General features: G+C 35.6%; 1 long non-coding RNA gene across 1 annotated transcript; it reads left to right on the forward strand.

Moving 5' to 3' along the window:
- Positions 1–516: 516 nt before the first annotated feature.
- Positions 517–10063, forward strand: LOC111607858. Its single transcript, XR_002752450.1, has 3 exons — positions 517–601; positions 2847–3130; positions 9981–10063. It is a non-coding gene; the product is annotated as an uncharacterized LOC111607858 (long non-coding RNA).
- Positions 10064–17745: the final 7682 nt, after the last annotated feature.

Raw genomic sequence — 17745 nt, forward strand, 5'->3', positions numbered from 1 at the left:
CGTCTTTACAACTTGACTGGACTGGAACGGGGTGAGTTGGGTTTGATGTAGCAACCAGAACTTGTTCTTTGTTTTTCAGTTTGCGTTGGATTCATTTATGGTTTTCTATTTTCTGTAAATAGTTTTTGTTTTGTTTATTTTGTGTCTGCCTGAACTCAAACGGCAGTTTCTCTTTTCAAGCTCAGTTTGAAAGCCTCTTATTTTTGTAAACCCTGCACTGAAAAACTACATTTCATGTCCCAAATGATTTTATTATCATTGTATCTTTATCAGTGAAGGAAATACACTATTGGGTTAAAAATAATCCAGTTTTATTTAAGGTTAAAAAAAATAACGACCATAGACAATTCTTTTAGCTTATTACAAATTTAGACAAAAATATACTTTTTTTCTTTAAATAAACCCAAAATAAGTCACATTTAAATTAAAAATACACTCATGAAATGAAATTGACCAGAAGTATTTGAGTGGAAAATCTCAGAAAATCTCCTTTGCTTTTCAAACGTCTTCAGATGCCAGGACTTATAAAGGACCGGAGATGTCGGGAGGACAGTGCAAGTTTCCCTGCAAGGAGAAAAACAACAACAAGAAGAAGAAATGGGTAAGAAGTCATTGCAGCACTAAAAAACCAAACACAATCTGCCATTTTAATGAGATTTTTTCTCTTCAGTGGCTTCTTAGCTCAAACTAAAACGCTTTTGAAGATATTTTATTTTGCGCCGATGCAGCCAACACCCAAAACCCGACACTTCCCTCCGTTAGTCAGACCCACGTTACTCAACTGTGGGCCGGTTTTCTGCAGCGTAGCTTGCTACGTGATCTAACACAAGAAACTGCGAGGAGAAAATGCCAAATCACCGGTTGCCATGGTGATTTCTGCGTCGCTAAGGGGAAGGAGGAAGAGGCATCACAGGTTCAAACAAACAAACCCCGGTTGAAAATAACTGAATATTTAGAGGCAGAAGCTTCTGGTGGAGATGTGTGTGAAGGTTTAAATGTTTCAAACGGGTTAAAGAGAAACTTTACTCCTGCGCCAAGAGAAAAACTGAGCTGAAATCTGATGGAGGGAACCAGAGGGAAAGTGTCCACCCTCGGCGCTCCGGCGTGATTTAACAGAAAAATGTAAGTGATACAAATATAAGGGACATTTCAGGTGAAAGTAGATAAAATTACCTACATTTTGATGTAAAAGTTGTAAAGGTGGAGATTTTGGTGTGAGCATTAAATGAGATTAAATGTAAAACGTTTCAGATCTCCGGATAAAATCAAGACACAAATCCCCAGTTTTAAGTTTTAAACGATCACGTAAAAAATGGTGAAACTTTTTAAAATATTATTTCAATCAGGTGAAGTCCAATATTTCCTGATCCATTCGAGATTTGATGATTCTACCGTAAAATATGGCCAAATAACTCTTTTTTTTTTAAAAATATTATGATATTTTTGTTCTTTTTTGCACATTTTGAAAACAATGCACATTGTCAGAACCAAACTCATGGTGCAATTCTGTAGAAAGTAGTATGTAGTGTTAGTATAAAAGCTTAATATTTTTGGCTGTGCGTCGTTTAGTTAAAATCTAAACCTCCTACGTGTTGAAAAGAAAGAAAATTAAACTTTAATCTTACATATTACATCATCATTTGAGATTATTTGAGTAAATGTTAAATATTTAGTTCCTTTTCACTGAATAATGTTAACGTGACATCTTTACCTACAAACCTTTAAATAAACCATTATAATTTGTCATATCAGTCATAATTTTTATGCTTTGATATAAATTCTTAATGTTCTTCATCATGTAAATTAATCAGGACATGATGAAGCTTAAAACACCTGAACTTACATCTGAAATCATCTTTTTGATCCACCGTGTGTGTCCTTCAATGCAAAACTTTCTGCCATCCTCCTTTTCAACCCTAAAAACAGAAACAAGGCGGATAAAATCAGTCATATTACAACGGGTTTAAAACCAGAACCAGAACTAAAATCCCGTCCTGCTTACACGAAGTTGTTGAAGGGGCAGTCATGGCGCGGCTTCTGTTCGAAGCAGGTCTTTATGTTTTGTTTCCGAGGGAACATGCAGACCTCCCAGCAGGGCAGAGCCTGGAACGGCTGGCCGCCTGCAGCATCCAACACACACAGACAGGAATTAATCGTCACAAAATCACTTTTCTAAATTAAAACACTTGAAAAATGAAACATCTGCAGCTGGAGCAGTTTCCCTGAGTCAATGTCCGAACCGAAACTGCTCATAAAGTATTCGCTTGATTTTTCTTTTTTCTTAAATAACAAGAAATGATATGAAATAATTCAGTTTAGATTTACAATCCTGCATTTTCTTTTTTTTTTTTTGTATAAAAAACACAAATTTTTAACCAGCAAGTTAAAAATTTGATTTAATTTAAAGGTAAATTAAATTGACAGAAATAGGAAAGAATTATGAAACAAAAATAAGAAATTATTTAAAAAACTTAAAAAGAAAAAAAATTAATTACCTGAGCAAAATTAAATTTATTTTAAGTCATACTAAGCAAAATACAAATGTTTTTTTATTCTAAACAAAATAATAAAAGAATTTTAAAAAATAAAACAAATTTTTTTAAATTACCTGAACAAAGTTTAAGTATTTTAATTCACACTAACCAAAATAACAGTATTAGAAATTATAATTCACCTAAATACTAATTTTCAATCAGTTTTCTCATTAAAGGTTAACGACCTTTTGATGTTTATCAATCATTTTTCATACAGATTTCATCCAGATCAAATTATTAACTCATAAATTAAAGAAAGTTTAACACAAAAGAGGAAACTTTATGAATATTTTGGGTATTTTTTACCTGCAGATGCTGAGAGGAGCATCAGAGCAGCCAGGCTGAACAGAAAGATCCAGCGGCTGCAAGAAAGAGTCGACATGATGCTGAAAACCTGGAGGAGAGGAAATCTGGAAGGCTGCAAGTCTGGAAGTCTGGAAGGCTGCAAGTCTGGAAGTCTGGAAGGCTGCAAGTCTGGAAGTCTGCAAGCTGCAAACTCTGGAGCTGCGATGGAGGAACCAGAGAAGGACGATCTTTTATAGCATAAAAATAGGAAGCTGTGTTGTCATTGGACACGTCTGCAGTGGAAACAACGAGTAAGAGCAGAGATGAGCACACACACACACACACACACACACACACACACACCCCTACACACACCGAAAAGACCCCACACCCTCCATGCTATGTCCATATATGATTATGGTTTGATGCAGCAGAGCTGATTGGCTCAAACCACAAGAATAAAATCATTTTGTGACATCATGACTGGTTCAGACTGCGGCTCCATTAACGAAAGGAAACAGATATTTAAATTTGTTGTGGTACAGCAACTGGTTCTGAGCAATGATGCAAATGTCACGGCTGTTGGGGCGTGCCGTGGTGGCGTAGCGGTTAGCGTGACCCGTATTTGGAGGCCTTGAGTCCTCGACGCGGCCGTCGCGGGTTCGACTCCCAGACCTGATGACATTTGCCGCATGTCTTCCCCCCTCTCCTTCCCTGTTTCCTGTCAGCCTGCTGTCATATAAGGGACACTAGAGCCACAAAAGACCCCCTGGAGGGGTAAAAAAAACAAAATGTCACGGCTGTTAAGTTTTGCTTTTGTTTGAAAGTTTGATCTAAAAAGCATCTGATGGAGTTTAATTAACATAAACCTGGAACTGAACATAAACAGAGAGGATGATGGTTTTCAGCTTAATCTGCTTGTAAAATGTTTTCTGCCTTTATTCTGGGTTTTCTGTCCATTTATTTTAACATTTTAAGGTTCAGATTCACTAAATATATGGAGGGCAATTACTCAGTTTAAAAAAGTCATGATGGAAGATGTATTAAATATTATTTTTTATAGTTATGGGTATAAAATTTTACATTCCTGGTCCTCAGATTACTGGGATCAGTTAATTATCTTTCTGAGAAGATTTTCTTTCAATATTTTTAGCACTTTTTCCACTCAAAATCTGATATTTTTATAATGATATACTCCAAAAAACAAAATCTTACCACATCTATTTAGTCTAGTTTTTACTGCAAATGTCTTAAAATAAGACAAAACTATTTTACAACATAAGTAAATAATTAATGTTTATACTATTGACAGTATAAACAAGATGTTTTTCCCATGTTGTAAGTGAAATAATATAGAAACTACACTGTAAAAACAAACTATTACCAAGTATTTTGGTCTTCTAGTGTAAATATCTCAGTACTCTTAAAAAGAAAACTAACTTAAAAGTCACTTTTCACCAAGATGTAGGAGCTTTTTTAAGTAAATAATTCACCGATATGGATTTAGAAAAGTTCTAAGTACTAAAAGACTTTTTCCCCATTTTATAAGTTAAAGACTAGAAACTAGACCAACAAACACGGTGATATTGTACTGTAATATTTTGTGTTTTTGCTAAATAACACAATGCTGAAGTTTCAGTCACTCTAGTGTTTAATTCTTGATGGTTTAAGTTCCAAAAAAAACTTTTCCAAATGATTTTTAATATTTTCTGCTGAACCAGAACACATTTCATCAGCTTTCATATCAATATTGTGTTTTTCTTGTTTCTTAGCTTGACTGACGGAAGAATATTTGTACATCAGGGATTTAAAAGTGTCTTAAGCTCAACTGGTTTCATCACTCAGAAAAAATTCAGATTATTTCTGAGCCACATATTTGCATAAAGTATTTCCCCTCAGTCACACGTCTAAAACCGTCTCAGTGAGTTTATTAGCAGTGGAGGCTAAAAATATGTGGCGTGTTTTATTTCTGGAGCGTTTTTTTCTTCTGAGTGGAAGGAAATAACTCAGAAATGTTGGTGATTCCCTTCCTGTTTCCTAGATGACCACCACAAACACTGAGCTGCTGTTTTGTCATGTTATCTGAAATAGTTTGGCAGATGTGAATCAGCTCGTTACGGCGCCATGACCTCCTAATGATCAGCACAACTGAGGGAAAACATTCACAGCACGTCATCAAGTTCACTTCTGATGGCTCACTACCAACACAGGGATGGTTGGTCCAGTCAAAGTATGGATTTAAATGTGACTAAAATGCTTTGATATGACGGTAAAACAGATTCATCACTAAACACAAACACTGATCTCATCTGGGTTTTATCAGGAGAGTAGAGCCGCCTGCTCCGGCTCTCCTCAGGTGGGACAGAGCTTGGATCCCTGAAGTCCTGTCCCGATCCGGGCCCCTGCAGGCCCGGGCCGTCCCTGCCCCCTGTAGCTCCGCCCCTGTCGCTGCGGTAGATTAGCTGCCACTCTGCCGGGGTTGGTGTTTATGTTAGCTTTCTTAGTTTTAAACTGAACTGAAAAACACCGAACCATAACATCACATCTACATGTTCTGGTTTCAGCTGAACCTCACAATTTAATTTTCTTAATTAAAACGTTTTCCTGACCTTATTATCCAGTTGTCGTTGTGTTAACAATTAGTAGCAAACCACTGCGTTCCTTTTCCTTTCATTTATCAGGTGTACATTTAAGATTTAACATGTTTTATTGACAACTTAACAGCTAAAACCAAAGCTAATTATTGTTAGCAAGCAGCTTTTTGTCCTCCCTCAGGGAGATGGAAATAAATCTAAACTAAAGAATAACTGGAGCTAAAGATGAAAAAGCAGATTAATTAGCTGAAAGGGGCTTTAGAGGGTAATAATGATTACAATTCATTTAGAAAAGGGGAAGGAAACCAGTTAGTAAGAGTAAAGATGTAAAAATATATCAAAAAAGCTGGAATGAAGATAAGAGAGGAAAGAGTTTATATAAAGTACAAAAGCATTAATTCAAAATATTAGTGAGGGAAACAGAATGATGAGATTAAGAGCAGGTCATATTTATTTAACTGACATTTTATGTCTATTGGAAGGGAAAATAATGATAAATGTGAAAGATGTGGGGAGGAAGAAAATATTGATCAATTATTGATGAATCGTAAAACAAACGAGCCTGAAAGGGATAAAAACAGAAGGACAGGATGGAGTTTCACTGGAAACTGAAGGAAACATGCTGGATGTTTATAGATTAATACCAAATTAAAAACTGAGTTCAGTGGATATAATGTTGTGTTGCTACACACTCATGAACAGTAGGTGGCGGTATGCACCTGAAAATTGCTTTTGATCCGCCATCACAGAAAAGAAGAAGAAGAACTAGAGCTAAAACACTTAATTAATCTAGAGAATGAAAGAAAAACTAGACACAATAAATAAACATAATAAAGTAGAATCACTAATAAAGGACTGAAGCAAAGTAAAACAGAAACACGGCTGATCTAAACACAGAAGAAGAAACGGAAATAAACAAAACCGACTCAAACAACAAAGATCCCCACAGATGGAAACTTCAAAAGATTTGCACAAGTTTATAATTTAAAGATGATTATTGTCTCCTTGTTTCTGTCATCTGAATCTAAATGACTTAAAAATGTGAGAATTAACTTTCTGCAATTTGAATTCTCACTATTTAATTTTTATTTTTCTAAGTTGTTTTCCTCTGGGGAACAGAGTTGATTGATAAAATAAAAATCCATAATCAATCAATCAATCAATCAATCAATCAAATTTTATTTGTATAGCACATTTCAGCAGCAAGACATTTCAAAGTGATTTACATCATTACAAACACAGAAACACAATGCAACATAGAATCAACAATCAAAACACGACATTAAGTCAAGTTCCATCATTAAATTTGTAATTGATTACATTTCAAATACAATTCTAAACAGGTGGGTTTTTAGTTGAGATTTAAAAGAAGTCAGTGTTTCAGCTGTTTTACAGTTTTCTGGAAGTTTGTTCCAAATTTGTGGTGCATAGATGCTGAAAGCTGCTTCTCCTCGTTTGGTTCTGGTTCTGGAGATGCAGAGCAGAACCAGAACCAGAACCTGAGAGGTCTGGAAGGTTGATACAACAACAGCAGATCTTTAATATATTGTGGTGCTAAGCCGTTCAGTGATTTATAAACTAACAACAGTATTTTAAAGTCTATTCTCTGAGCTACAGGGAGCCAGTGGAGGGACTTTAGAACTGGTGTTATGTGCTCTACCTTCCTGGTTTTAGTGAGAACGCGAGCAGCAGCGTTCTGGATCAGCTGCAGCTGTTTGATTGATTTGTTGGACAGACCTGTGAAGACGCTGTTGCAATAATCAATACGACTGAAGATGAACGCATGGATGAGTTTCTCTAGATCTGGCTGAGACATTAGTCCTTTAATCCTGGAAATGTTCTTCAGGTGATAGAAGGCCGACTTTGTAACTGTCTTTATGTGGCTCTGGAGGTTCAGGTCAGAGTCCATCACTACTCCCAGGTTTCGGCCTGATCGCTGGTTTTCAGTTGTAATAACTGAAGCTGTGCATTGACTCTAGATCTATAATTCTAGATCTATAACTGTAGATCCATAACTCTAGATCGTTCCTCTTTAGGTCCAAAAATAATAACTTCAGTTTTGTTTCTGTTCAGCTGGAGAAAGTTTTGGCTCATCCACACATTTATCTGTTCTAAGCATCTGTTCAGTGATTGGATGGGGTCAAAGGTCACCTGGTGACATCGTAATGTAGAGCTGTGTGTCATCTGCATAGTTATGGTAGCTAATATTATTTCCTGTTATAACCTGAGCTAGTGGGAGCATATAAATATTGAATAAAAGGGGTCCTAGGATTGAACCTTGGGGTACCCCACATGTGACCTTTGACCTCTTTGATGAAAAGTTTTCAATTGAAACAAAGAAATCCCTGTTCTTTATGTAAGATTCAAACCAGTTAAGCACTGGACCGGAGAGTCCGACCCAACTCTCCAGTCGATTCAGTAATATATCATGGTCAACACTGAGGTCCAACAGAACCAGCACTGTGGTTCTGCCACAGTCCGTATTTATATGGGTGTCATTGAACACTTTGACTAGGCCAGTCTCTGTGCTGTGGTAACCATGGAAACCAGACTGGAAGGAGTCAAAGAGGTTGGTTATAGTTAGGAAGCTAGTTAATTGTTTACACACAGCTTTTTCAATAACTTTGCTGATGAATGGGAGGTCAGAGGTCAGAGGTCGGCCTGTAATTCTGCATTAGTGATTTGTCCAGATTGTTCTTTTTTATAAGTGGTTTGATTACTGTTGTTTTCAGAGCCTGGGGGAAAACGCCTGATGAGAGCAATGAGTTTACTATTTGGATCAGATCAGCAGCAATAACAGGCAGGACTTTCTTAAAGAAATGTTCTAGAGTTATAGATCTAGGACATCCAGACAGCAGGAACTGGAGCTTATTGACTTATAATTTCCTGTAGGGTTTTATAATTAAGTAGTTGAAATAGGGTCATTTTTCCTGTATTTGTTTTGTTTGGGCTCAGCATTGGTACTGACTTTATAGTGTATGTTCAGATTAATCCTCTGATTTTTTTTAATTTTCTCTGAAAAGAAGCTGGAAAACTGGTTGCAATACATTGGAATTCAGGCGTAACGTCACAGGAGGGTTTGTGATTCTGCCAACTGTTGCAAATAAAGCTCGAGCATTATTAATGTTTTTGTTTATGACATCTGCAAAGAAAGCCTCTCTTGCATGTTTTAGTGTTAAATGATAGTTACGTAGTCTTTCTTTATAGATGTCACAATGAACGTGGAGTTGAGTTTTACGCCATTTTCGTTCTGCCCTACGGCAGAGTTGTCTTGCAGATCTAACTGTTTGTGCATTTCTCCATGGAGATTTCTTTTTACCAGACACAACCTTCATTTTAATTGGGGCAATTGAATCAATAATATCTGAGACTTTAGACTGAAAATCTTTTACCAACTTATCTACATCATTACAGCTTAAGGGTGAGGAAGAAGAGTAGATTTGATTAAAAGTTTCTGCTGTGTTTTCAGTGAGAGAACGTTTTGTGATGGTTGCTGTTTGTCCAGGTGGGTTAAAAGATAAAGAGCTTTCAAAGATAAGAATTAATGTTTGTTTATTAAAGCTAACCCTGGTTGGTCAGCCTCTTGTGATGTCATCAGCTAATACACTGAAACAGTGTTTTGGGTTTTTTTGGCTGTGTGCTTTAAAAACTTACCCAGTTGTGTTTTTATAACATTCATTGGTGAAAAGAAAAAAAACACAACATAATACTTTTAACATTTATTTCTCACTTTGAGGTTTAAAAAAATAAGAGCTCTGCCATTACTGAAACTTACAGAAAAAAATCACATTTTAAGAAAAAAATCCATATCAAATAAATAAATAGAATAAATTACATTTTAAAAACATTCACTGATGTTCAGAGAAGCTCCTCCACTGGTTTGTTTTGTAAATCTTTATTCTGGACTGGAAATGTCAGGAGGGCAGGTTAGCTGTCCCTGCAGAGCAGAAAAATGAAAAGAGTTTAGTTGGATACATTCAAGACATTTAGCTCAATATTGTAGTTTGATAAATTAGTTTTTTGTAAAGATGACATCTGATCAACCCTTCAGCTGTGAGTGATATGAACGTTTGGAGGAAATTAGTGGGTCTTTGTTTTAAAATGTTAATTTTTCTTCCTTAAAATCCAAATTTGTCAAACAAACAACTGAAATGTTGCAAACCAGATATAATTTTCCTTCTGTTTCACAGTTAAGCACAACTTTGTCTTGATCCTTCATATTAAATCTTTTAAAAATACCTTAAAGTCGAAACGTCCCAAAATGTGACAAATGTTTATGGATATGTTTGCAGGATGCTTGTAATTTTTCCCATGTTGTAGAGAAATAATCTTCAAGTATCTTCTAGTACTAATAATTTATGATTTATTTTATTTAAAGCAGAGACAATATGCCATCAGAGGAGAGATGGGAGTGATTCATGAAATGTACATTTCTTACCTTCAGATTGTTTCGTTTTCTAAATTAATTTTTCTATCAATCGTGAACTTTAAGTAAAAATGATCATTTTTCTTATTTTACACAGAATAATGTAATTTATTTGATTTTGTCGTTTTTCTTTGACGTCAGTTTTCAGATTCTCACCCTTGCCACTTTCTGTCGGAGTTCCTCAGAGTTTGGGTCGATGCACCTCCATGTTCCTCTCTGGCTCTTGATTCTAGACGGAGCAGAAGCAGTGAGGACACACAGCACCAGAAACACGGAGGTCGGTTTCGTCCACCTGTCCTACCTGAAGGCGTGCGTCTTGCAGTCCAGCCGTTTCTGTTCGTAGCACTCTCTGGTTCTGGGGAAGGTTCTGTTGGTCAGCTTCTCGCAGCAGTCCAGATTTATGATGGGGGAGAAGGACTCCACTGGACCAGCAAACAGCAAGAGGAAACCCAGCAGTCAGGCTTTAACTGTAAACATGTCTGTCGTCATGGTAACGGCTCCCATAACTCCCTGCTGCTGCTGCCTCTCTCCAATTACGGCGACATTAAATAATCTTTTGGGTTTTTCTCTTAATTCTTTTAACATTTTAAGGTTCAGATTCCCTAAATATGCGGTGTTTAATTACTGTTCAAATATTTTTATATAGTTTAGGCTCTTTATATACAAACTAATTTGACCTTCCTGCGTCTCCAGATTACCGAGATCAACTGATTTTCTTTCTGCAAAGCTATTCTTTTAATATTTTAAGCACTTTTACTGCTACACTGCAAAATTTTACCAAGAATTTTTGATCCTAGTTACTGCGAATATATTAATACATTGGAAATAAAACAAAACTGGCTGACAGGTAACTGTTCAGTAAGATATAGGGGCTTATTTAGAGTCAAAAATGTCTTAATATTGATTTAAAAAGTACCAGTTCCACTGGCAGATTATTTCACTTAAAAAATGGGAAAATGTTTTATTATAACTGAAATAATCTGCGTGTTGAATAAGTAGTTTTTTATGAATATTAAGGCATTATTTACTTGAAATAAGCTGCTATATCTTGCTGAAAGGTTACATAAAGTTAGTTTTGTTTTATTTCAAGTCAACTGATATATTTGCACTTGTCTGTTGAAGATCTTGTATAAATACTCTAAACTTTTACTTTTCCATCAAAATTGCAATTGGAAAAAAACTCAAATTAAATAAAGTAAGGAGAAATTAATTTTTAAAAAATCAGTAAAAAAAACGATTATAGTGAAATAACGCATAAAATGAAACGAAGATAATAAGTAACAAATTAAGTAAATATATCTGGTAAGAAGATTCTGATATTTCTTTCAGTTAAAACAGAAAACATCCAGTTTTTACCTTCAGACGCTGAGATGAGCATCAGAGCAGCCAGGCTGAGCAGGAAGATCCAGCGGCTGCAAGAAAGAGTCGACATGATGCTGCAAACCTGGAGGAGAGGAAATCTGCAAGGCTGCAAACTGCAATGAAGGAACCAGAGAAGGACGATCTTTTATAGCAGAAAAATAGGAAGCTGGATGGTCATGAGACACATGTTGGGTGGAAATTACTGCTAACTGCGGCTGTAAGCAGACACACGCCCCGGAACCGTCTGTCTGAATGTTCGGTTGGATGCAGAGCAACGTGGAAACGTGCAGAGACCTCTGAGCTTCACCAACACGTCAGACAAATACGACACGACAGGAAAACGTTTATTTTCCTGGGTTTTTTTAAGCCAAGTTAAAAGTTACACACTGCAAAACACAAAATCTTAAGTATTTCTGGTCCAATTTCCAGAACAAATATCTTAGTGTACTGGAAATAAACACAACTAACTAATAACATTTCAGCAAAAAATGGAGCTTGTTTTAAGTAAATAATTCATTAATATTGAAGAAAAAGTTCCACTGGTAGATTATTGTATTTATAACAAGACATTTTTCTCATGTTATGAGTGAAATAATCTGCCATTGGTACCAGCACTTTTATTTTATAAATATTAAAGAGCAAGCAGTTTTTTAATATTGATAAAAATAATAATAGAAGTTCAGTTATTACTTCACTTATTACAAGACATTTTTCCCATGTACAAGTAATTTTTCATTAATATTAAGGAATTATTGTCTTAAAACAAGCTCCTATTGTCTTGCTGAAAAGTTACTTATGAGTTAGTTTTGTCTTATTTCAAGTGAACTAAGATATTTGAAGTTGAAACTAGAACAAAAATACTTGGTAAGACTTTGTGTTTTTGCAGTGGATTGACTCCTCACAATTATTAAATTAGTAATTCAATAATCGATTATTCACAATTGACGCAGTTAATCCTCTCAGCTTTTTTGTTGATGATGTAGGAATCTCTCACACTGAGCATAAATGCAGTGACATCGGAAAGGAAAACTCCTTTTTTGGTCATTATGTCCGGTTAGCTCAGGCTAACCGCAGCGCTATCTAGCTTTAGCGCTATGTAGCTTTAGCATACTCTGCAGTGAGCCATTGTCTCCCTCATGGAGTAAAATGTGTTTTAGGGGGAAGCTGAAAACAAATAGGTTTTATTTAATCAGGTCAGAGCTGAGAGGAAGTCGGTGCAGCTAAGAAAACTCCAGTGAGTCAAAGCTTTTGAAGACTGAATCATTTATTTTCCACTGCAAATGATGCACTACTGTCTGTTGGTCTTTAATAAAACCCTAATATAACACTGCAAAACAAGAAATATTAGGTATTTTGTGTTTTTATTGTGTTAAATTTTAACATACTTAGATGAGACAAAACTAACTTACAGGAATTTTTACAATAAATCCTTAAAAAAGTGCAACTGTTCAAGGCCAAAGCCAGACTGTTTCACTTAGACATCTAACTTTTCAAAGGGCTACACTGCAAAAACACAAAATCTTAACAATTACTTTTAGTTTAATATCTTTTCACTTGAAATAAGATGGCAAGAAATAGGAGCTTTTTAAAGTCCATAATTCCTTATTATTGATGAAAAAGTGCTAATTCCATTGGCAGATTATTTCACTTGTAACATGGGAAACATGTCTTATTAGTGAAATAATCTGCAAGTAAAAAACATAAAACCAGTTTTTTAAAATCAATATTAAGGAATTATTGACTGCAAATAATCAATAATGTTTCTGAGAAGTTATTTATAAGTTAGTTTTGTCTTATCGCAAATGTATTAAAATATTTACTGTAGAAATGAGACCAAATGAAACTTGGTAAGATTTTGAGTTTTTGCAATGAACACAATGAAGTCTGCAGATTTAATGCAAAAAGTCTGAAAGAGCTTAAGGAATTTAAATACTCTGGCAAAGATACAAGTTTTTTGGAGGATTACTGACTGAAGGGAATCCCTAACGTACCTTTGTGTCATATAAACTCTAAACTGGGACATATTCCACGTAATTCCCCTCAGCGACACACAACCGTCTGAGTTTATTAACATAACTGATGCTTGAAATACTCGTCTGGTTTTATTCTTAGGGATAGGAAATATGATTGATTCACAGACGGCTGTTTAGAAAGAACCAACCGTTAGTTCATCACATCTGGAAAAGTTCGTCAGGAGTAAATCAGCTCATTGCAGCTTGATGGTAGAAAATGCTACACAGATCATAAAGAAGAGCATTACAGTGAAAGTCAGTCACAATATTTAAAAACACAACTTATTTTTTTATCACCATCCAACTTTGAATCAGACAAAACGTTTCTAGTTTTAGGTCAGTTAAGATTTTCTACATGATTTCTCTTAAGGACACAATAATAAGAAACTGAATATTTTAGATATTTTTATACTCTCTTAAAATTCTAAAGTTTAGTTTAGGATTATTTGATAGAATCACCTTTTTGGGTTTCCTTCACACAGCAAGAACAAAATATTACCAAAAGCTTCTGTCTGGTAGAAACATCTTAGTTCACTTGAAATAAAACAAAACTGACTTACAATGAAAGTTTCTGCAAGATATGGAAAACTGTTTTAAGTCAATAATTCCTAAATATTGAGTAAAAAAAATTATTTCTATTGGCAGATTATTTAAATTATTACAAGACATTTTTCCTGTGTTATAATAAAATAATCTGCCAGGAGAACTAGAACCTTTTCATCAATATTAAGAAATTATTTACTTAAAACAAACTCAGATATGTTGCTGAAAAATTATTGTAAGTTAGTTTTGTCTCATTTTAAGTGTATTAAGATATTTGCTCTAGAAACTGAACCAAAATTACTTGGTAAAATGTTGTATTTTTGCAGTGTGCTACCTTTTTTACAGTATTTCTAAAGACTTCCTTTATTTTTAATATTTGCATGTAATTTTCCATGTTACAAAATAAAACTGAAATGTGACGTGAGACAGAAATTATTAGTCATGTTGCAGTTGTTGCTCCTCTTTGTAAAACAAAGGAAATGCAAAACTATTAAACACTTATTTCTTGCCCCATGATCACAAAAGAACAGATCCTCCATGAATGCATCATACAGATATAGAGTATAAGATTTTTAAAAATATCACCTCTTTGTAAATAAATTAGAAAAATAAATGAAAATAATAATCAGAAAATGTCCAGCTGCTGTTTGCTTTTTTAAATCAAAAGTTTGTTTTGCACCATAATAAATGAAACACTAACCAACATTGTGATGTGTAATGATGGCGCCTGGCAAAATGTAGCGTTTCATTTGTTGATGACTTTGTATTTTTGTGTTTTGTTGAAATGTGCTATACAAATTAACTTGATAAAAAAAAGCTCTATAACCACGAGAAAGTAGCACAGGCACTAAAAGGCATCGTAGTCTAAGATTTGGCAGAGAAGGAGATGCGGTGAGACAGTAGTGAGGTGTGCTGCAGGAGTCATAGAGGTTGGGATACTTCAGGAATCTTGTTTACAGTAATTCAGGCATAAACTTCTGATAATCCTGCCTGCTGGATGAAAACGTTTGCAGACGATGTTGTAACCTGTAACGAAAGAATGGAGCATGTGCAGAAAGAAAAACGTGGAATCACTCGAACTTCCTGTCACACGTGGAAAAAATAGACTGAGGTTAAAACTCAGAGAATGAGCAGTGAAGTATTTTAGTCTTTTTTGTTACTGTAATAGACTGAAGAACAGTCACTGCTGTTTGACACACTGAATGTTATTTAAAGGAGAATTTTTCACGTGTGTGGAATGTAAGTCAGCAACCAGCTGCATCAGGAAATAACCTGAAAACATTATTTTCATGGTTTTTCTCATAAATTACAGGTGGATGCTTCATGTTGTAATATTTTAACTGGCTTCAAAAGGCATTTTATTTCTCTAGATGTTGGATTTATTGAATAAGATTCACTTTATCCTGATAAAACTCAACACTAGTGAGAAACATTGCAGATAACAGAAAGTTTTGATGCAAATTATATCCCCAAAACACTTAACTAATGCATTATATCTGCACTGTTTGGAAACGAGCGGGCATTTATGTTTTTAATCGGAAGATAATGAGAAAGAGAAACATTCTCACATGCAGTAAATCTTATCCGCATGTTTCCATCATGAATATGGTAAATTTCTGCAACGTGTCTCACTGTGAGATGAGTCAATACTCTTAAACTTTCCACCATTCTTACCCTTTAGATCAACATTTAATCAGTGATCAACTGCAAAGTTCGCCAACTTTGATACCAAATTTTAAAAATACAAAATGATATCTGAATATTGGCTTAATTTAATATTCTTGAAAGCTTTCACTAGTTAGGAAATATTAAAGACCAAAGAGGAAGAGTCCTTTTACTTATGAAATATTTGACTGTGAGTATTCTTTGACCTTTGACGCCAAATTAGGAAGTAAAAGTTGATTAGATCACAAGCACCAGGGAGTCATTGAATGTTTCACAACCTTTGTCTATTGCTAAAGAGTTTGAGAAAACCTACGTGGGACTGTGACCTAAAGTATTGCACCAACAACAATGTACAGTGTGTGAAGAGAAACATACTCTAAACTCTAAAGTTTCAATTGTATAGTTAGCAAGTTTCTAATGACTAATGATGTGCAATATACTCTTCAGGAAGTTTAGAAATAGCCAATAAATTGGAACAATTAGCTGGAATCTTAACATGGGAAGCCAAATATTTTTTTACCAATCGCAGCTTAAAAATTCAATATGGCTGCCAAATGGATAAAAAAAACAATAACATTTATTTTCAGATCATACCGACTGCACAACATTGTATGTGCTCCCTTAAAATCAAGGAAATCATCAGCTCAGTCAGTAACCACATGTAATAAAACCAACTGCTAATGCAATTAGATCTAATGGTGTACAGTATGCCTCAAACTTGATTTAATATCAGGGAATGATACGAAGCACAACTTAATGGTGTTACGTTAACACTAAACTTACTGCGTGTGAAAAACAGTGGGGGATGCTAACTGTTGTGTTAACTACTGTTAATATTGCATTTCTCTATTTCAAGCAAGAATATCCATCTTTTCCTTGTATGTCACATTGTGTTTGCCATTTTTGTTTTAACTCTAAGTTAATTATACTATTACTCTAATCTTTGCCAATTTTTATCTGTTATTTCTTCTTTTTGCACCCTTTACAAACTTAGATTTCCATTTATAAATGTATTTCTATTCCTCTCTTTTCAATTCTAGAGATTGAGTTATTCCAATTAAAATATCTTGTTTAAAATCTGCATACCAAATACTTTTTTCTCTACATCACAAATGTAGAGGAAAATATAAGGAAAATAATATTTTTATATTATTTTATTTATCATGTTATTTTTTCTTTTCCGTATGTTCCTTTTTTAAAAAAAAATACATATTTTCCCTCCGATCAACTTGATCAACAGGAATATTTTTAAAATTACCGTTTTTTATTATTATTCTTAAACTGTACCGCCTCACGTGTATTCTCGCGAGATGTGGTCAACAGCGCCCCCTTGTTTGTGTGTGGAGAAGCAGCACAGCGGCTAATGATAGCAACGAACACCAACGGGGAAAATAATTTAATATTGTGTTCTCTGACACTCTTAGGGTCCTGTAAAAGTTACGAGAGGAGTTAATTTTTCCTGTCATGTGTTACATTTTCTCTGAGATTGGAGGAATCTTTTTAATCCCGTGAACGGGGACGCGGCCTGCTTATGTAGCCGGCTTCCCGGTGCAGCTCAGGCGGCTTGCGCTGTCAGGAAAGCCCGGTGCTTCCGCTCGCTTGTTTTTCTCTGCCGCGACAGAACCGGCGAAGCTTTTTAATTATTTTTACTGCTGTTGTTTTCATACCAGGAATCTATCGTTTCACCGCCCCATCTCGCTGAGCCGTGGGTGCCGGTACTTCTCACCTAAAAAGGACCATTTAAACCCCGGAGCGGCCTGTTTTGTTTTCGAGCCGCCATGAATCTCTGCGAACAATAACACAACCATAAATAACTAGCCTCCTGCCGCCGGGGCTGCACCGCAACTGGAGGGTTTAATTAATGCATCATGCGCTACAAGCTGTGGACAACACGAGAGGAAAATGCATGTGGATAATGGATTCATGTGTCCATCGCAAACCGGAGCACTTTATCATGTGAATTTCGGAGCTGCTGCGAGTTAACCGGGCGAAAGCAGCGTCAAAAGGCGGAGGAAACAGGCTCCAGTCCGGAGTTAACCGTCTTATTTTCATGTCGTTTGGAAGCAACCGGAGCTGATGAGGATAAACCGACATTATGTGCATGATGGGCCTTTTAGGAGCTGCTCCTTCTCCCCCGGACCGGGACATCACGCCAAGGATGTGACTGGGAATGTGTAACCGGGATTTCTCTGCGCTCAGACTGTTATATATGTGGGATTTACCGACGGAGAACTGACCGAGGTTACTGCCTCCATCTATGCTCTCTCCAAAGCCGCCGGACTCCCTCGACAAATATTTTTACCTCACAGAAAGCGGGAGTTGAT

This window comes from Xiphophorus maculatus, unplaced genomic scaffold, assembly GCF_002775205.1.
Source record: "Xiphophorus maculatus strain JP 163 A unplaced genomic scaffold, X_maculatus-5.0-male Unplaced_Scaffold_BN000167F, whole genome shotgun sequence".
Taxonomy (NCBI): Eukaryota; Metazoa; Chordata; class Actinopteri; order Cyprinodontiformes; family Poeciliidae; genus Xiphophorus; species Xiphophorus maculatus.